Source organism: Mustela putorius, unplaced genomic scaffold (assembly GCF_011764305.1).
Source record: "Mustela putorius furo isolate JIRA1106 unplaced genomic scaffold, ASM1176430v1.1 tig00003834_pilon_pilon_pilon, whole genome shotgun sequence".
In the NCBI taxonomy this organism is placed as follows: domain Eukaryota; kingdom Metazoa; phylum Chordata; class Mammalia; order Carnivora; family Mustelidae; genus Mustela; species Mustela putorius.
The window spans coordinates 60714839-60736076 of record NW_025421987.1 but is presented as its reverse complement, the minus strand read 5'-3'; the positions used below and the strand labels follow the sequence as shown (position 1 = coordinate 60736076).

The 21238-nt window shown below is 45.4% G+C and overlaps 1 long non-coding RNA gene across 1 annotated transcript; it reads left to right on the top strand.

Moving 5' to 3' along the window:
• The first annotated feature begins 293 nt into the window (after positions 1-293).
• Positions 294-20810, top strand: LOC123394402. The gene is made up of 3 exons (XR_006609128.1): positions 294-964; positions 5368-5437; positions 12831-20810. It is a non-coding gene; the product is annotated as an uncharacterized LOC123394402 (long non-coding RNA).
• The last annotated feature ends 428 nt before the right edge of the window (positions 20811-21238 follow it).

The following is a 21238-nucleotide window of genomic DNA, read 5'->3' as shown; positions in this document are numbered from 1 at the left end:
TGGTGGGCAGTGGGGCTGGAAAAAGAAAAGGCAGCTACATTGAAGGAGACAAGACTTATTTAGATTTTTAAAATGTTGGGTGTGCTACTTAAATAAGTTCTATATCTAACTAGAAACTAACATGACCTTGCATAAAAGAGTAACTTCTGAAAGGGGATGAATAGTATTAACATTCTTTCTAGGGGTGCCTGGATGGCTCAGTGGGTTTAAGCCTCTGCCTTTGGCTCAGGTCATGATCTCTGGGCTTTGGGATCCATCAGGCTCTCTGCTCAGCAGGAAAAAAAGGGAATTCCCCTTCTCTCTGCCTGCCTCTCTGCCTACTTGTAATCTGTCAAATCTTTAAAAGAAAAATGTTCTTTCTATATATGATTTTGTAATACTGCTGAACTATAGCTGTTTCTTAAGAGCCTAAACTATATCTAAACAGGAATGATTTCCTTTACAAAACAGGCATTGAAGAAAGGCAAAGGCAAAAGTCAGCAAAGGCCGTTTGTTATAGTCTTGAACTCTTAATAGTTTTTAAATTTTTATATACTTACCCTTGTTGGAAAGAGCACTATGGGGTGAGGTTTGTGAAGATGGAAGAGACAGGGAACACACCTGCATGTGGGGTGAGATTTGTATTGGCAGAGATGGCTTTGGCAGAGAGGTCTTTTTCCAGGTATCCTAATTTTTGCCTTGTGCAACAGGCAAAAAAAACCCATTTTCTAGGTTTTGTCAAGAAGTTGACATCCTGCTACTGCTCTACCTGAATTTATAAACTGAAGTATATCAATTTTTGAACTTCTATTAAGGAAAATTTCCAGTAGAAGTAGTACAATACCCGTATCTCAGCTCCAAAAGTGATCAGTTCGTGGTCAGCCTACCTTGTTCATACCTACCAATTCACCATTCTACTTTGCACGCTTATTTGGAAGAAAATCCCAGACAACTGATTTCATCCCCAACTATTTCAGTCTAAAAGGTAAGGATTTAAACATAACCACAGTACTTTTATTATACTTAAACTAACAGTAATGCCTAACCACCCAGTCAATATCCATGTTATCTTTACTATCTCTTAATTTATTTTTATATTAGGATGTTCAAGCAAAGTCCATATATGTTACATTGGTTTTAATCACAGATTCTCCCACCCATTTACCCTTAAAATTGTTCTGAGATCATTTTCATATTCTGGGTTTGCTCACTAACCCTGTGGAATCCCTGGACATAAATTTCTTTCTCCTGTATTACAAACTTCATAGATCTCAAGACTTGGTCAGATTCAGATTTGGTAATTTGTGGTTTTTTTCTTTTTTTTTTTACTAGTCTGAAATTTTAGAAGTCTAGCAACCCAGACTATGTGTTACTCTACAAGTGTTACTAGACGGCTGCCTCACTGACTAGTGGTTTCACTGAGTTCCTGATTCTTTTTTTTTTTAAGATTTAATTTATTTATTTGAGGGAGAGCATGAGCGGGAGGTCAGAGAGAAAAGCAGGCTCCCTGTGGAGCTGAGAGCCGGATGGGGGACTCGATCATGACCTGAGCCGAAGGCAGTTGTCCAACCAACTGAGCCACCCAGGCGTCCCTGAGTTCCTGATTCTTAATTAGTGCCTGCACCTTGATAGCTTTGCGTGCATATTTCCCAACTCTGTATATGTTCTCTCATTATCTTGTGTTTCCCCTGTATAGCCCTAAGTTGTAATGCAGATGAGTAGTTTAGTGTTTGTTCTAATCTGATTCTAAATACTTAAGTCCTTCCATGGTATAGAATGTACATTTGTCCTTAATGATTGGTATCTTAACCTTAAAGGAAGGCTAGTAAATAGCATCAAAATGACCAGCTTTTTACTGAGGTCTAAGTTTTTCTTTTTGTTTCTTTTTTAAATATTTATTTATTTGACAGATAATAAGTAGACAGAGAGGCAGGCAGAAAGAGAGAGAGAGAGAAGCAGGCTCTCTGCTGAGCAGAGAGCCCAACGCGGGACTTGATCCCAGGACCCTGAGATCATGACCCGAGCCGAAGGCAGCAGCTTAACCCACTGAGCCACCCAGGCAGCCCATACTGAGGTCTAAGTTTTGAGGGGGTTTTTGTTTGTTTTTGAATTTTTTTATTAACATATAATGTATTATCAGCCCCAGGGATATAGGTCTGTAAATCGCCAGGTTTACACTTCACAGCACTCAACCATAGCACGTATCTTCCCCAATGTCCATAACCCAACCACCCTCTTCCTACCCCTCTCCTCCCGGCAACCCTCAGTCTGTTTTGTGAGATTAAGAGTCTCTTAATGGTTTGTCTCCCTCCCGATCCCATCTTGTTTCATTTATTCCTTTCCTACCCCCAAAACCTCCCACGTTGCCTCTCAACTTCATCATATCAGAGATCTTATAATTGTCTCTCTGATTGACTTATTTCACTAAGCATAATACTGTCTAGTTCCATCAACGTCCTGGCAAATGGCAAGATTTCATTTCTTTTGATGGCTGCATAATATTCCATTGTATGTATGTACTCATCATCTTTATCCATTCATCTGTTGATGGTTATCTTTCCATAGTTTGGCTATTGTGGACACTGCTTCTATAAACATTTGGGTGCACGTGCCCCTTCAGATCACCACATTTGTATCTGTAGGGTAAATACTCAGTAGTGCGATTGTTGGGGCATAAGGTAGCTCTATTTTCAACTTTTTGAGGAACCTCCATGCTGTTTTCCAGAGTGGTTGCACCAGCTTGCATTCCCAACAACAGTGTAGGAGGGTTCCCCTTTCTCCGCATCCTTGCCAGCATCTGTCATTCCCTGACTTGTTAATTTTAGCCATTCTGACTGGTGTGAGGTGGTATCTCATTGTGGTTTTGATTTTTATTTCCCTGATGCTGGGTGATGTGGAGCACTTTTTCATGTGTCTGTGGCCATCTGGGTGCCGTCTTTGCAGAAATGTCTGTTCATGTCCTCTGCCCATTTCTTGATGGGATTCTTTGTTCTTTGGGTGTTGAGTTTGATAAGCTCTTTATAGATTTTGGATACTAGCCCTTTATCTGATATGTTGTTTGCAAATATCTTCTCCCATTCTGTCAGTTGTCTTTGGTTTTGGTAACTGTTTCATTTGCTGTGCAAAAGCTTTTTTAAATTTTTTTTTAAGATGTTATTTATTTGACAGAGATCACAAGTAGGCGGGGGGGGGGGGTAGTAGGCTCCCGGCAGAGCAGAGAGCCCAAGGTGGGGGTCAATCCCAGGACCCTCAGATCATTACCTAAGCCAAAGGCAGAGGCCGAACCCACTGAGTCACCCAGGTGCCCCTGTGCAAAAGCTTTTGATCTTGAAGTCCCAATAGTTCATTTTTGCCCTTGCTTCCATTGCCTTTGGAGATGTTCCTAGGAAGAGTTCCTGTGGCTGAGGTCAAAGAGGCTGCTGCCTGTGTTCTCAAGGAGAAAGCTGTTCTATAAGATTTTAAGATTTTTTTTTTTTAAGATTTTATTTGACAGAGAGATCACAAGTTGGCAGAGAGGCAGGCAGAGAGAGAGAGGAGGAAGCAGACTCCCTGCTGAGCAGAGAGGGAGATGCGGAACTCGATCCCAGGACCCTGAGATCATGACCTGAGCCGAAGGCAGCAGCTTAACTCACTGAGCCACCCAGGCGCCCAAGTTTTAAATATTGTTACCATCAGTTAGTAACCACATTATTACACCCACAGCCTGCATCAAAAGCCATTCTTTAAAAATTTAAAGGTAACTCTCATGAGTTTCCAAAAACAAGGGAATTTCATAATAATATTCATTGTCCTAAGGGCCGTTTCTTAGGGCTGTAATAGATAATGGTGACGTTTTTGTTTCTGTTTTTTTCCTTAAAGACCAGGTTTTTCCAGAATTCATGTTAAAATCATAGGCGGGTTGCCTGGGTGGCTCAGTGGGTTAAGCCACTGCCTTCGGCTCAGGTCATGATCTCAGGGTCCTGGGATGGAGTCCCACATCGGGCTCTCTGCTCAACAGGGAACCGGCTTCCCTCTCTACTCTCTCTCTGCCTGTCTCTCCATCTACTTGTGATCTCTCTCTGTCAAATAACTAAATAAAATCTTAAAAAAAAAATAGGCATATTGAGAGCTTAGTTTAGCTGGATGAGAGAAGATGTACATGGGGTTTGATAAGGACAACCATCACTTCCCCACTGGGGAAATTGGGATGGGGGGGCAGTATTCATTGGTTGGGCCTTGATCCCTGCATGTTCCCTAGAGTAGCTATGTGTGTGGCTGGAAGTCACAGCTTGACTTTGTAGCCACTTGAATTTTGTTCATTGCTTTAATGAAAGGAAGGTGGACTTCATACCCCTCCACTAAGGGGACTTGGCAAGTTACTTAACCTCATCAGCCGTTGGCCTTACCTCAGAGCATTTTGTTTGACTATATATTGGGCTTGCAATTAGCTTGCAATTCAAACAGTTTCTTATATGAAAGCACCCCAACTACTTAGAAGAGTTCGAATTCTACATTTCCTATGAACACAGTTCAAAATAGAGTAATTTCAGAATGTTACTTTACCAAAGTTATATCTGATTCTGGACAAGATTTTCATGAGAACACTGGTCCAGGTGTTCTCTCGACCCTTCTGTTTTTGCCACTGATGCTTAGTTTACATCTAACCCAGTTCCACGTACAGAGGAAATTGCTACTCTGCCTGCTTTTATATGTCACCCCATTTCTTTCATCAGCTGTCACCTCAACACCATGGTAGCAGCATTTCTGTCTATGCCTTTGCCACAGTCTTTCAGACAGCAGCTAATTTAGTTAAAACATTAATCGTGTTCCTCCAATACATAATGCTTCCAATGATTTCCCCTTCCCTTGGAATAAAATACAAACCCTTGACTCTGGCTGTACATAATCCAATGTTTGTCAGCCTCTTCATCAACCAACACCTGTTCCTCCTTCTCAGATATGCACATCTATTCCTGAGCCTTTGCATTTGTCTTTCTTACTTGGGATGCTCTCCCAAATCTTATGCCCTGGCTCCATCATCCATGTGCCCTTCCACAGGGGGCTTCTCTCACACCATATCCAAAATAAGCATTTCTTGACACCACTCTCATCATGTTCTATTCCTTAGCACTAATTTTTTCCTAAAACCACTATCTGAAATTACCTTAGTTTTATCATTGACTCTTATGCATAAGATATAAGCTTCAAGAGAGCAGTAAAAAGTGGTTCATTATCGCGTGCCCCTCACCTAATCCTACAACTGTGCCTGCTCCCATAATAGGGTGTGTAGTAAATACTGAGGAATGAATGAATTTCACTTACTGCTAATAATGGACGTTTTTAAGCCCTCAACTTTCAATGTGTTCTTTATCCAACTGCCCCCTATGAATGTATGTATTCCTTTCACAGGGTTCTAGGTTCCTGGAGCTCAAAACGGGGACCAGAGACCTGTAAACAACAGCCAAGGAGTAGCAAACTGGTAGGCCATGGCCAAATCCTTGCGCATGTATTTGGTTTGTGCAATGTTAGTTTTAAATGAACTAGCTGCTACATATTTTTATTGGAAATAGTCACATAAAAACCTAAACTTCCAGCTTCTTTTTAAAAAATATATGAGATCCACAATCCCTGGCATCAACTGACTGGCCCCAAGTAGCTTTCTGGTTGGGGTGCACACACACCCATGCATCATAGTTCCTTCTCTTCCCTCTTAATCACAGCACTGACGCCGCTGAAGCCAACTGTCAGTTTGCATCCGTCGGTGTGCTGACAGCGGTATTTTTCTTGAATCCTGCTCTTTTTGCTTGTTGGTGCTACCTGCCTGGTCTTTTTGCAATGGACACCTGACGTCACAGAGGATAATCCAAGACCTACACAAATCTCCACGTCTGTGAAAGTGGCCATATGCATACTGTGCCCAACCTCTCTTTACTGGCTGACCAGTATTCTATGGCTAACCTTTTCAAACTGGAATTTCTCCTTTGACGAGCTTTTGCATTACTGGAGCACTTGTGGAAAAACTCCGCAAGTGGATTCTTCCTGTTTTTATACAGAGTATTTGACACATCAGATCTTTGTCCACAGCACAAGGACAAGGCACATCATAAATCTAAGCCACCATGAGGTTCAATATTTTCCAACCTAAATTACAAAACTAACTTCCTGCTCAAAATGTTTTATTTCCTTGGATCTTCTCAAGCAAACCAAGTCTTATTCATTTAATAATTACTGCAACATGGATTAACAATGTACAATGACGTCATGTTGAAACTGGTTAGTCCTGGCAGACGATATTTTCCACACAAATGAAATGAAGAGCAAATTAATTTTCGACTTACTTGAAAATAGTCAAATTATAAATGTCAGTTGTCGCCATAATTACACTTAACCTGATGAGGGCTACCATGATAGGTTTCTACCTAGAGAAATAAAGGCAGAGAAAGTCTCGATGGCTAGATAGGTGGCAAATATCTACATATAATTAATACTTGCTTGCAGGGTACTTGCTTTCCAGTTGGAGGCCATTTTTTAAAAAGCCAAATAACATCCAAAGTAATCCAAATAATATCCAAAATGATCTTCAGTATAGTTTAGGGCCAGGCAAGCAGTATAATGAGTGCTGAGTTTAAAGAAGGAAGAGGGACCCCTGTGGCCTAAAAGACCCTGGAAAGTTTTCACAGGGAACACGAAACATGTGGGGTGCCTGGGATGGGAAAGAATTTGAAAGGCCAAGAAGGAAAGGCAATGTAATATAGAGGTAGCGCGTAAGGGGGACTGTGGAGTGCATGCCGGGGTGAACACCAGCCCTGTGTGGCCAGAGAAGGCAGGCAATAGTGGACTTAAGGAGTCAGACTGCTGGCGGTCACTGTTTTTATCTAATTTTGTACACACTACTTAATGTCTCCAAACTTCCATTTCCCATCTGAAGAGTGAGTCATTGAGTCTGCTGTATTCACATAGTACGAGGGTTAAAAGACGTGATGTATGTATGTGGTGCACTTAGCACAGTGTTAGACCTGTAGTGAATGGTCAGTCAGTGGTATCACCATTTTAGCATTGTCAGAGGCCTGTGGATGCCAGACTGGTGACTTGTAGACCAGAGAGCCACTGTGTTAAGCAGGTGGGTGACTATTAACTTCCTAGGGTCACTGTAACAAATTACCACATACTTGCTGGCTTAAAAGAAATGGATTCTCTCACAGTTTTGGAGGCTACAAGTCTGAAATCAAGGTGTTGGCAGGGCATGCTCCCCTTGAAGGTTCTAGGGAAGAATCCTTCCTTGACTCTTTCTAGCCACTGGGGGCTCCCAGCTGTCCCTGGCATTCCATGGCTCGTAGCCATGTCATTGCATTTTCTGCCTCCCTCTTTATGTGGCCTTTTTCTCTCTGTGTATGTCCTCTCCCCTCTTTTTTTTTTTTTTTTTAAGATTTTATTTATTTATTTGACAGAGAGAAATTACAAGTACACAGAGAGGCAGGCAGAGAGAGAGAGAAGGAAGCAGGCTCCCTGCTGAGCAGAGAGCCCGATGCGGGACTCAATCCCAGGACCCTGAGATCATGACCTGAGCCGAAGGCAGCGGCTTAACCCACTGAGCCACCCAGGCGCCCCTGTCCTCTCCCCTCTTTATAAGGACACCAGTCACTGGATTTGGGCCCCACCCTAATCCAGTATGACCTCATCTAATTACAGCCACAAAAACTATTTCCAAATAAGGTCACATTCTAAGGTTCTAGATGAAATGAATTTGGGGGAGGTGGGGGACACTTTTCAACCCACTGCAGTGACATAAGAAAACCAAGTTGAAAAAAACTGAAATTAACATGTTTTTTTAACTTTCATTTTGAAATAATTTCAGGCTTACAAAATACAAGTTGCAAAAATGGTACAAAGAATCCCCGTGTAGCCTTCACCCAGATTTCCCAACTTGCTTCATCACTCTCTCTCCCTCTGCATGTGTGTACTGGATTTTCCGATACATTTGAGAGTAAGTTGCAGTCATGATGTCCCCTTACCTGTATTTCACTGTATACTCCCTAAAAATAAGGATCTTTATCTTCCATATCCATAGTAGGATTATCGAAGTCAGGAAATTAAAAAAAAATTATACTGACCTAATCAAATATTACCAGTTTTCCTACCAATGCCCTTTTCTGGTCCAGGATCCAATCTAGAATCACATATTGCCATTAATTTACTTTCTTCTGAAATAGTTCCTCAGTTTGTCTGTCTTTCATGACCTCGACCTTTTTTGTTTTGAAGAGCTTTATTTTTTCCAACATTATAGCTTGATACATTTCAAACCTCTAAGGAAAATTAAGAGCAGTAAAAACCAGTACCTTTATATTCATTACCCAAGGTTCATTAGTAATTATATTTTGTTACACACGCATGATTTCTCTGGGTATATATATGTAGCCACATATTTTTGTTTTCTGAACCATTTAAGTTACTTTACCCTTAAATACTCTAACACATATTACCAAAGATCGAGGACATTTGCCCCCATAGCCACAACTCAACTGTCATCACAGGAAATTTAACATTGATACAAATATGTAATATACAGTTATCTTAGAATTTCCCAGATTGTTGTAATTGTTGTTTATAACTGGGGGTTGGTTGTTTGATGCAGGGTCCAAAGTTTATATATTGTATTTAGTTTACTATCTCCTAAGCTGCATTAATCTAGAAAACTCCCCATGATTAGATCCACGTTTAAACATTTTTGGTAGGCCCACTACATAGATGATACTGTGTTCTCAGTGTATCACTTAGCAGGCACATGTCAATTTGTCCCATTATCATTAAGTTTGGTCATTTGACTAAAGTGGTGTCTACCATAGTCCTCCATTATAAAGGTACTTTTAATCTGTACTCTGTGGGGTTATACATGAAGACTGAGTGAATTCCCTGTTCCTTGACAGTTTTTCACCCATGGCGTTAGCATCCATTAATGGTCTTACTGGAATCAAGTTTTTGTTTTGTTTTAGGTTTTACTATAGCAGTTGGAAAATGGTGGTTTTTCTATTTCTAGCTGCTTAAACATTTGTTGGTTGGCATTCTTCTATGAAGAGAGCTTTCCCTTCATCTCTTACTATTTCAAGTGTCTATAAGATCTTAAGATCTTAAAAAAAAAAAAAATTCCTCTCATTGTGACGCTGACATCACCCCAAATTAGGCCAGTGGAGACTCCTACAGGCTAGCTCCTTTGGCCTTTCGATATGTCCCCATTAGTTTTGGGCATTATGTTACTTTCTCGTACAACAAGATAGTCCAGGTTCACCTTCTACTTTCTCTGCTTCAACCCCGGAACAAGCCATTCCTCTAAGAACCACAAGTTCCTGTTAGTGAGGGACCAAATTCTGGCAGAAGGTAAGCTCATTGCTACTTGGTATCATCGTTTCTACGTCTTTTCATATGAAACCTCCAATTCTACTCCATCACTATAGAGTTCTTTTGCTCCTTCCTCCCAGGGTAAACCAGGAGCTTTGTAGAATGCTCTTTAATTGAGGTCTGCCCGGTGTTTCATGATTAGATTCAGGTTTTGTGTTTTTGGTAGGTGTACAACAGAAGTGAGGTTGTATCTTCCTCAGTGCATCAGATTAGGAGGCCCCTGTCGATTGGTTTCATGACTGATGGTGTTAACTTTGGTCATCGATGAAGGTGGTGTCTACCAGTGTTCTCTACTTAAATGTTACTAGTTCCCCCTTTAAAGTAATAGAACCTTACAGAAGAGGTGTTTTGAGATCACATACATGCTGTTTTTCATCATCATTCTGCCTACTAATTTTAGCATCCACTGATGTTAGCCTGAAACATTTATTGAAAATGTTTTCTAATTCCAGCATTCCTTCCATATTTATTAGTTGGAATCCCACTATAAGGAAGAGCTTTCCCTTCTTCATTTACTCATTTGTTTATGTATATCAGTGTGTAACCATCTTGTGGGTCATAATCCATTACCATCATTTATTTTGTTATAATTATCTAAGATGTGGCCAATAAGAATTGCTTTTAAGCTAGTTCCTCTGTCCTTTGAGATGAATACTTTTTTTAAAGATTTATTTTAGAGAGAGATAGAGTACACTCAAGGGAGCACAAGTAGGGGAGGGACAGAGAGAGAGGGAGAGACAATCTCAACCAGACTCCATGCTGAGCGTGGAGCCCAATGCAGGGCTCAGTCTAAAGACTCTGAGACCATGACCTGAGCCAAAATCAAAAGTGGGCCACTTAACTGACTGATGAATATTTTTAAGACTATTCTTCACATATGTGACTTTCCAAAATATTCACAACATTTGTACGTTCTCTAGGAGTGTGTTATGAGAAGCCCTTGGGCTGTCTCATCAGCACTGGCTGTAGAGGAAATAGAGTGACTTTTAAAGGTCATGGTCACTACAATGCCAACGTATAGGGCTTCTCACGGCAGTTTCCTTTTGGCCCATGACAACCTTCCTCACCCATGATCAGCTCCCATACTCCCAACAGTCTGTCCTTGCCTTACAAGAACATTTTAGTTTGCAGTAAGAGTTAGCAGTAAGTACTTCCGCCCATTAGAGGTCACTTTTGGCTAGATGTGAAAGATTTCTCTCCAAATCTCTTACCAGCTGACTGGCAAGTTGTACTCTGAGCACAATAAGGATTTGTCTATTTCCAAAGGAACACTAATGTCTTTAGATGTGTCCACTTAAGCCTCATTTAAATCCTTAATCCAGACTTGAATCCTGGATGACAACCCGAAGGGTACATAACTTTGCTAAGTTCTGCTGGGAGAAAAATAAAGACAGAGATGCCTGTTTACATAAGCACTATGTTTTACATATGTTAACTCATTTCACATCTTTCATAAAAACCCAATGGGGTATGTTGGGGGGAACTCATGAAAGGTGATTTCACCCAGGCAGTAAGTGGCTTAGCCATGATTCAAACCCAAATACTTCGTTCCAGAGTGTGGATCGAAGTGTGCATCAACCTGCGTGGCTTTTCTAGAGTCCCACTGTAATTAAATCTTTCTATATTCAAGCCTGGAAACTTTGGCTTCTTTATAAAGCATCAGAGCTCTTTTGGAGATTAGCGGTGGATGCTTCTTATAAGCTGTGTGCCACTGGGAACTAGTCCAGTGGAGGCATGCCTGTGCCCACACCTGAGTCCAATGTGACCTCTGTGGCTGCAGGCTGGTCAGGTCCTGGGATCAACCCCAGGAACCCAGCAGCTTCACCACCACCCCATTCAGTGTGGCACTCAGACAACCTGAGGCCACCAGTTTGGCCTTTGCCTCCTAGGAGCTGCAGCATCTGGCTTTGGAAGAAGCTTCAAATAATTCTCCAAGGTACTTGATAAAGTTCTCTACCTCTCCTCCTTGGCAGAGAGGGTGGTGAAAGGGGGCATGGGTTCTGGTGTTCGATCAGCCTGCATCAAAAGCCTGGTGCTCCTGCTCAGTGGCCTTGGGCAGAACTGCTTCGCTCCATGAGCCTGAGTTCCTTCATCCCGTGGTAGACGATGGAGACACTTCCCGGCACACGTGTTGTGAGAATTAATGATGTACGTAAAGGATGCTGGTGCAGGGTAGGAGGTACTTGGTAGATTTTACTTTTATCACTTCCTTAAAAGTAGAGCCCTATTCCCAATCCGAGTGACTGATTGATGTCGTGTCCTAGGTGGCTCTGCCTTTTCCCCAAACACTAGTGCCTCTCTCTGCTGGTTGTTACTCCTTGAGAAATGAAAACACATCCCTCCATGCCGGTGAGTGTCATCTCTTGTGCCTGGCCTAATTCTCCAACTAGACTCAAGTCTGGGACTGTCCTTTACACGTTTTCATATCCCTAGGCTTTTTTTTTTTTTTAAGATATTTTTTATTTATTTGACAGAGAGAGAGAGAGAGAGGTCACATGTAGTCAGAGAGGCAGGCAGAGAGAGAGGAGGAAGCAGGCTCTCTGCTGAGGGGAGAGCCCAATGCAGGGCTGGATCCCAGGACCCTGAGATCATGACCTGAGCCGAAGGCAGAGGCCTCAACCCACTGAGCCACCCAGATGCCCCCATATCCCTAGGCTTAACCAAGGACCCCAAACAGTAAGTGGTCAGTAAAGGACTGTTGATGAGAGACTAACAGAAGTTACTTCACAAGGATTTATGGAGTGTTTACCAAGTGTCGGGCAACAGGCCAGGCTCTGAGAAGAGTGAGGTGATTTAATGCCCAATCAAAGGAGCTCCTGCTCCGACTAAAAGCTCCTGCTAAGACCTAGAACAGGTAATGCACCTTTTCGTCCCAGGGAATGACTTCCTCTGTTGAGGAAATCTGGTTTACTGTGTCTCAAACAAGAGGTAAAGCCAAGCCCACAGCCCAAAGCCTTTTCACTGTGGAGAGTGCATATGATGGCACTGAGTGCCCAAGGACCCGGGGCCATTCGGGACCTCACAAGCTGTTTTTGCCACCTGCTCTTTAAGACCAGCCCAGCAGCCCCTGACCTCCAAGGTGAGCACAAGGACACAGCCCAAGCTGTCCTCACCACAAGGGGTCAGTGTAAAACTGCCCAGGCTAGAGAAGTTGGTCAGTGATGGACTCCCTCCCTGGGAGGGACTCATTCCAGCCGTGCAGCATTTGAATGATTTGTTCTTGGGTGGAGTGGATGAAAAGAGAGAGAGTGGGTCAGAAAAACTGAAACTATCTGTTAAATTCACAAGTTGCTACAGTATGAGTTCAAACAATGTTTGACTATTTTTAGTGCAAAGACAGGTGATTTGAGGGTTTTGGAAAACAAAGCACCGTCTGGAAAACCAAGAGATAAGTGAGGAAATACAGTGCATTAGCAAAAACTTTACTTTTTCATTTGCAAAAACAAAATGACTTCCCCTCTCCCCCACCCCCCTCTCAGGAAAAGGAAGGCCTTCAGAAATTAGAAGAAATGCAATTTACTGACCAAGCCTCCCTCTGCAACAGAAAAAAGAACCTTCCCTCTTATCTGGGTTCAGAACTGGCAAGCAACATCAGCATGGGCACTTCATAAACATTCACTGACCAAAACGTCGACAGTGCAAAGCAACCATTCTGTTATTTCAAGAACCCTTCTAAAATGCCAGTGATTGAAGCAGGATCTTGACTATCCTTTGCAAATCTTGAAGAAGAAAAGCCCCATTCAGCTGGCCACATGGAATAAAACAAGCACAGTGGATTAACCTCTCCTGGAGCTGGGACATATTCTCAAAGAGCAGAGCAAACTGAAGCAGTGGGTAGGATTTTTAAGTGACTACTCCCAAAACATCCCAAGCAATGGGGATTCAGTGCCTCCACCTTGTAGGGGAAAAAAAACCACCTTACTTCACTTTGCACGGACATGCAGGCTGTGCCTATGAACAGAAATGGCTGAAGCTGGCATGGGGGAGGGGGGGCGGGTTGGAGGGCAGTTGGTTTTAGTCAACGTAAACCATCCCGATCGTGATGTATCAGTCGAGCTGAAAGACATTCAGGGAGAACATGGTGAAACCAATGGGTTGTTATGTTGCCGGGTCAAGGTCTGCTTGTTTTGGCCCGGTTACACCTGGCCTTGGCCAGTGTGATCTCGATAAACAGAAAGGAATCCACCTCCATAACCGCAGCCCAGACAGCCTGTGCTGGTGAAGCCGGGGTCTGGCTGAATTGGACTAGGATGGCTTGGAGACCTTCCATCAGAGAGCTGGGCTCTGTCTGCCCCTACAGGACCTCTTCTGCCGGTTCCTTATAAGAAGTACTCTTCCTGTGTCAGTGGTTGGCTGACGCAGGCGGGAGCAGAGGTGGGGCAGCCGCAACTTGGGTGTGGGCCTGGGCTGTCTTCAGCCTGGAACAGGACAGCTCTATCTCCTTACACCAGCTTCCCATCCCCGCCACCATGCTGCCCCTCCCGCCATGAGTAGCCCCACATTTTTCTCAGCAACAGAGGGGTGGTGGGGCGAGTGCCTCCTTCCCATCCCCCCAGTCCTCCGTGCTGGATCCAGTTTCACAACACACACACACACACACACACACACACACTCACACACCCCTACATGAGGATGGCTAACAGCTGAAGCCCACATCAGGGCATCAACCCCCTAGTCAGCCTGGTGATACCTGCACAGGCAGGGAGTTCCCAGGAAAACTACTTCACTTGACACAGCTTTAGCCCCCTGACCTTGGCCTCATATATAGGCCTCTACTTCTAGTGCCCACCCCTCCCATCTGCCCCTACTACCACCTCTGACCTTATCCAAATCTGCCCTTCCATTTGTCCCTCAGATTCTGCTTGACCGTGTATATGTGCAAGACAGACCCCTCCTGGGAGAGGTAGGCTGTGGCGCTCTCCTCTCAAACCCAAAGACTGGGGAAGGAAAAGAGCATGAACTGAGTCTTTGCTTTGTGCCAGGAGCTTTAGAAGCATGATCTTTCTTCATCTGGCCCTGCTACCTTAGAGGAAGGCCCCGTTATTACCATAAGAGCTGGTGCCATGTGGAGGTCAAGAGCAGGGATGCTGCTGCCTGCATTTCAAGTCTGGGTTTGTAACCTTGGGCAGGTGATTTGACCTACAGGCCACGTCACCAGGAAAACGAGAATCAGGTTACTGTGAGCATTACATGAGTTAGCTCATGTAAAAAGTGCTAAGAGCAACCCTATAGAAGTGTGAGTCACTGTTATATAATATCAGCTACTGTGTGTTCAAGATGAGAAAATGGAGGCCACACAAGCACGGGCAGAGCCTAGGTTCTGGTGGGCTCCATACCAGGGCCCTCCCTGCATTACATGCTGCTTTGCTTTGATACTAGTGTGTCACCCCCTTCCAGGGAGAGTTCCCTTTGGCCGACACCCGGAGCCTTAAAAGTGAGTGTGGAAGAGAAACTGGAGAACAGGAGCCACAGAGTCTCGTCTGGGCTCCAGAAGTTGCATCCCGGGGAGCTGAGATTACCAGTGACCAGCAGTGCTCCCGTCTGGGCAGGAAGGTCCTGTTGGTTGTGGTTCTGGAGAGGGCTGGCCCTGTCACCTGCTCCTTCCTCTCCTCAGAAGCAGGCTGAGACCCCAGGATTCCATCCCTCCTCCTCATCCCTGCCCTCACCCCCATCTTAGAAACGGCGTTGTTTTTCCGCAAACTATGGCAGATGTTCAATTTAAACCTAACCCCACCTGCTCCAAAGCACATATTCTCTCCCGTGCTTATCTGGGTCAGTTGCCCCATGCTGCCCAGACGTCTGTGGGAGACAGACAAATGAGGCCACAGGGACTGGCCCTCATGCCTTGGCCTCCACGTGCAGGGGTGGGAGGAAACAGGAAACCAGAGCAAAGGCCAGTGCCGGTGGCAGGCACATGTATGTGTCACTTGGTCACCAAAGTATAAATCCAGTCGATGGGAAACTCATATCGACTCCCTTCAGCCCCAAAGCAGAAAAGCATCCAGAGGTGTGTGGGGTCAGGCAAACTACAGTCTCAACAGTGTTTCTGAAGCTTATATCATGCCTTGAATTGGTACTCTCCCTGTGAGCTTTGTGATCTCTGAAGCTTTCCGGACCAGGATTTACAAGGCAAAGAACCCCCACCTCATAGGCTTTTGCTAGGGCTAACTGCAGTGCCATAGGCAAAAATGCCAGGGGCTGGCATGCGAGAGAGGTTTGTAAAATGTGAAATTTCCTAGATCAGGTAAGAAACCAGGTATAATTTCACTTAGTTCCACCCCAGAGATGGAGGATCTGGAAAAAGGCTTTCTGCACTCGTGCTGGAATGTACCTGTCTCTTGTGGGTAGAGAAGCAAGCCTTTAGGTCACTTCTCGGCACTGTGGGTATCAGAGGCTCGTCTAAGAAAACCCAGTCCTGGAACTAGCAGTTCCCATGATGGGTTGTCAACTGCCTTCCTGGGTCCCCCAGGCCTCTGTGACGAGCTGTCCACCTGCCCCTCCACTGTCAGGCCCCCTCTAAGCTTTTCAGGGTCATGCTCCCTGGTTCCCTCAAAGCAGGATGATATTTGGCACCAGTGGACAAAATTCTCAGTTGGGCAGTGAATCCCTAGACGCTTACCATCCTGCCTGCTTAGGAGGAGGAGAACAGAGAGGGCATGGAGCAGGAGGGGAGGACACAGGGTGAAAGTTCCAGAAGTCCAGCAACCTTTCACCCCGTCCCAATGACAGGAAGCTGAATCTAAAAGGAAACTCCTTAGATGCCTGGGAAAAAGCTGGTTAGGGAAGTAAAGAGTTACTGGAATGTTGAATGCTGTGAAGGAATCTGTCAGATGAGAAAGGAAAAGGAAAGTGGTTATCCAGGACAAAGGGCATGAGTTTTCAGTCTACTATTCATCATGACCGGAGAGGGACTGTTGACCAGATTATTTCATTCCACAGGTATGGAGGGAAAGACTTGTTACTCTTTTGTGTGCAGTGGGTTCCTCCCCACCTTGTGGACTGTTCTCATCCTGCAAGGCTGGGGAAACTCAATTCCAAGCACTCAGTGCAGTGAGAAGGTGAGGGCTTTGAAGCCAGAACACCCAGTTTCAAGCTGTTGCTCCCCTCTGACCCACACGTGACCCTGAGACCTCAAATTCCTCACCTGAAAATAAAAGGAATTGCTACCTCCAGGCTGCAGTGAGCAGTCTTGGGAGAACATGTGTGAGGAGGCTTCTCATAAAGAAGGGAACCTCACAGCTACTGGTCACTTGTTCTTTCTTTCTTTTTTTCTTTTTTCTTTTCTATTTATTTACTTGAGAGAGAGTGAGAGAGTGAGAGAGAGAGCATGAGAGGGGAGAGGGTCAGAGGGAGAAGCAGACTCCCCACCAAGCAGGGATCCTGACGTGGGACCCCAGGCAGTCACCTAATCAACTGAGTGACCCAGGTGCCCTCACTTGTTATTTCTAATCTATAGGAACTCTAACTTCTCTCCAGGCCAACTAGCATTGTCTCATTATCAGCAAAGAGAAAGATAGCGATTTATCAAGGCCTTTTATCATCTTTGGGGATTTAAAGTTTTAAAGCCTGACGAAGAGCCAAGTGCTTTGCTCTCTCACGTGTTCCTCCCCATACCCAGCATCTTGCGGGGAACATGGGCCTTTTTGGGGAAAGGCCACCATCAGGCCCCAGCCAGCCCCTGGGGAGCAACATGGGGGACACTGAGCTCATACACACTCCCCCTTCCAGTCTAGGGCTGCAGTAGGCACTTTTTTCTTCGTAGTCCACTTGCTCCATTAAAATGGTATCTAAAATTAAATTTTATGACAAATTGATATAAAAATGGGTACGATCCAGGCGGGGCCCATTACTGCATATTCATCAGGATTACTTTTTAGGATTTAATAGAAATTTACTTTAAAAGAAATGCATGCTGAGGAGCACTTTGGGCACTAGGGGGCAGCACGAGCTCACGAGATGCTTATGGGGCCCCGGGTGGAGGGGCGGCCTGGTAAATAATGGGGAAAGACAGAGCAATGACTCCCACCGCTGACTCACAAAGGGCTTTTGCTTTTCACAGAGTGTTGTGTTCGCTCCTCACATCAGCCCCAGGAAGCAGGCGGGTGGGGCTGGAGTTACTGCCCCACTTGGGACAGAGAAGGAAGGCTCACCCTGGGAGGCCCCGTGGGGCGCTGGGTCACACCGTGGCAGAAGGCTCACCCTGGGAGGCCCCGTGGGGCGCTGGGTCACACCGTGGCAGAGGCGGGCCCAACTAGAATTTCCTGGCTCCTCCTGCCATGCTTCTCTTTCAGATGTTGAGCTGGGCTGGATACTGAGCAGACAAGGGTAGGACCAGAAGGCCAAACTCAACCTCCAACCCCCAAGCCTCCCCTGCCACCACTCCTCACCCCCAACTCTCTGGGAAGCAGCAGCCCTCCTTCTGAATCCAGGCAGAGGAGACCCAACATTCCAGACCCAGGCCCTACCCCCAAGCTCCCTGGGGGCCAAATGTGCCTTTGTTCATTCCCTAGGGCCCGCTGATCCACTGGCCAGCCAGGAGCAGGCCTCTTAGGTGGGAGAGACATTCACTCTGCTCCATGAAGGGTTAAGCAATGCCAGAAGCATACAAAAGGCATTCACTGTGCAAAGGCTAAAGGAAGAAATAAGCACTAGAGAGGCACCGAGTGCCTGGCAAAGGCACACAGCAGAGAAGGAAAGACCAGAAACAAAAGCAAACAGAGCACAGGCAGGAGATGATGGGATCTTGGAGGCTGCTTTCCCACGTCCCAGGGGAACACCCAGCCCGTGGCCTGATGGAGAGCGCCAGCTACGCTTGAACAATAGGCCTTTCTCTCTTCTCGGCAGCTAAGCACACACCCAGGAGGAAGAGAGCCTGGCTCGGCGCAGGCCAACTCTGCACTGGGATCTGGACTGAAGGGGAAGCTAGTTTACAACACATAATTTGTGTTCAGTTTCCTTCTTTCAAGGTGAGGGCAGTGCCTGAGTCCATGTGATAAATAAAAGGTAGATTTCTTTGCTGGACAAGCAGAAAAGGGTTGTTCACTTTTTCAGGGGAAACACGAGAACCCAACTGAATGGATGTGGCAAAAGTCCACAGAGTTCCAGAGAGCATCTTTGTGATTCAAAGGAGCCAAGAAGGTTCTGGAAACAAGAAGTTCCTGGTAAAGTGTGGCCAGGGCTGAGGCAAGGGGACGCAGCATTATGGGGACCCTGGGGGCTCCAGATGCTCCAAGGACAGAGGTGACATCCATCCACCAAACAGCATCTGTCCTCAAGGTCACCAAATAGGCAGGAATCTCTCCCTATGTCAACAGAGTGACACCAGTACTCGTCTGGCAGGCCCACCTCATGGAGGAATGATGACAGGCTTATTGCATGGATGAAGAGTCACAGTTCAGTTGCTGAGTCTCCACAGTCCAACCCCTGACTTCCCAGGGATTGGTGGGTAGAGGTGACAGTCCAGCCCAGGTTGGGAGGAGAGGGACTGAAAAACCTGCTCAAGAAAGGACAGGAACCCTCATCAGAGTGCCAGGGCATTCATGAAGCTATGTATTCAGTACTCTCCTGGGAGGGAGCAGATATGGCAGTTGCGAGCCACGGGGAAAGACTTATCCATAGAAGGCTTGCCGCCAGGGGCAGGCTGAGCCAGACCCGCTGTATTTAAGAACTCCATGATAGAGGGTGATTGACTTTCAGAACTGAAAAGGACTTTTAGGATAGCTGCTCTGATCTCCTCACATTGGCACAGGAAGGGACTTTGGAGGAAACAGAGTCAAATGCCAACGTGGCCCAAAAGGATGGTGTGACTTGCTAAATGCCCCACAGAACCTCAGGGAACAGGAAGAAGCAGCCCCAGCTTCCTGATTTATGGCCCAGAGCTCTTGCTGGTAAAATGACACTATCTTGAAAGCAGAAAGTAAAGGGGACCTAGAGGAGTCCTGGGGAGCTGGGTGTTTCATTGGGCCGAGACTCATTGGGCCAAGGATACAAAATGAACCTTAACTTTGAAGCCAGACTAGAGAAGGAAGTAGGCCACTAAAACACTGCAATTTATCAGAGTAGGTGGAAAATCAAAACGCACAAACCAGCTCAAGATCACGTGACAAGGGAAGGTTGCTGGGAAGGACTTGTGTGACACAGTGTTTGAGGTTTCTTCCATCTCCCTGTTCTGAGGGCTGCTGCTCTAAGAGCCTAAGGCTCTGAGGAGCTAGGAAGGAGTCTGTGTGCTGACTTGAGAGGGGAAATACGGAGGGCTGTGACTCATGCCCCTGCAGCTTCCCTGGGCCACTCCAGCAGCTCTGAGTCAGCAGCCATGTCTGAGATTGGCACCATTGTTCAAGGCCTTCTATGGTGACTCAGCAGAAGGGGACAGGACGATGAATTGCTCTGCTGGGAGAGGCTGGTCAGCCAGAACCTCCCACCTGTGGCATCTAGGTCCCTGCTCTGGGAGGAAAGCAGAAGCCTGCTTGCCATCCTCTGAGGCTCCCATGGTGCAGGCTGTCGGAGTCTCTGTGGCCCAGGGCAGGGCTGGGTGTTAGCCATGTCATTAGAACAAATTCCATTTATTTTTTTGAGGTAAGCAGCCAGTTTTCATCAAGTACTTATTATGCCAAAGAGAAAGGAGCATGGGGTTTAGATTTGGAAGACAATATAGGAGCACGCCTATTTCTATAATTTCACAGATGAAGAAACTGAGGTATGAACAGATTATGTGCTTTTTAAAAAATTTTTTGTTTTGTTTTGTTTAGATTATATACTTTCTCCCAAGATTACTTAGAGCCTCTTTCCTCAAGGCCACCTTTATGCTAACTGGTAGGTAAGGGTGCGAGGGCTCTCAGAGATAAACTTGGGCCTATCCTATGGCAGGCAGAATAATGCTCCCCACCCTAAGATGGCCTCCCACTAATTCCCAGAACCCGTGAATATGTTGCTTACATAGCAAAGAGGACTATGCAGAGGTGATTAAGGATCTTGAGATAAAAAGTTTATTCTGGATTTTCTAGGTGAGTCCATCGCTGTCATGAGAGTCTATCTGAGTTGAAGAGGGGCAGAAGAGGCAGAGTCCGAAGGAGATTGGAATTTCCTCTGCTGCTGGCTTTGAAGATGGGGAAGGGGTTTCAATCCGAGGAGTATAGGCAGCCTCTAGGAGCTAGACAGGAGAACAGATTCCTCCCTAGAGCATCCAGAAGGAACACAGCCCTGCTTCCACCTTGACTTTAGTCCAGAGAAACCCATTTCTGACCTCCAGAACTCAGAGAAGAAATTTGTGTCATTTTTAAGCCACAAAGTTTATGGTAACATGTTCCTGCAGCAGTAAAAAACTAATACATGCCTACCTTTCCATCCCACTGCTATTTAGTCTGTGGCTTTAAGGAATAGGTTTGAATACTAATTTGCCACCCCTTGATGTCAACTCAGTGAGATACAAAAATAAATGATTTGGAAAATTACAGTAAAAATACCACTTCCTGTTCGTTCAGTAATGAAAGGTGTAGATGCTTGATCAAGTTGGACTCAGTCATACATAAAAAATAAGTAACTTAGTATTTCCCTCATCGCCACCCTTTTAGGTCCCTCTGTTGAATTATTCTTCCACTTCCCTGGGTGAAATGCTGGGCATATCCTCAAGCTTTTCTGGTCACATTCGGGTATTAATAAGCATTTCATTTCTAGGTATGGAAAGTCCAGGCTAGTCTCACATCCAAGCTGTAGTCTCTGATCTAGGATACAGCTTCTTCCCACCCTCACTGGGGCCTGAGGAAGATTCTGAATCCTGCAGAAGGGCAGAGGTGTGCTGGAAGAAATGTGGTTAGCTTCCTAGTTTCCCACTGGATTCTCCTGCTACTCCGCTGCTCATGCTCATGTTTCTGGCTCCGGCCCCTTCCCA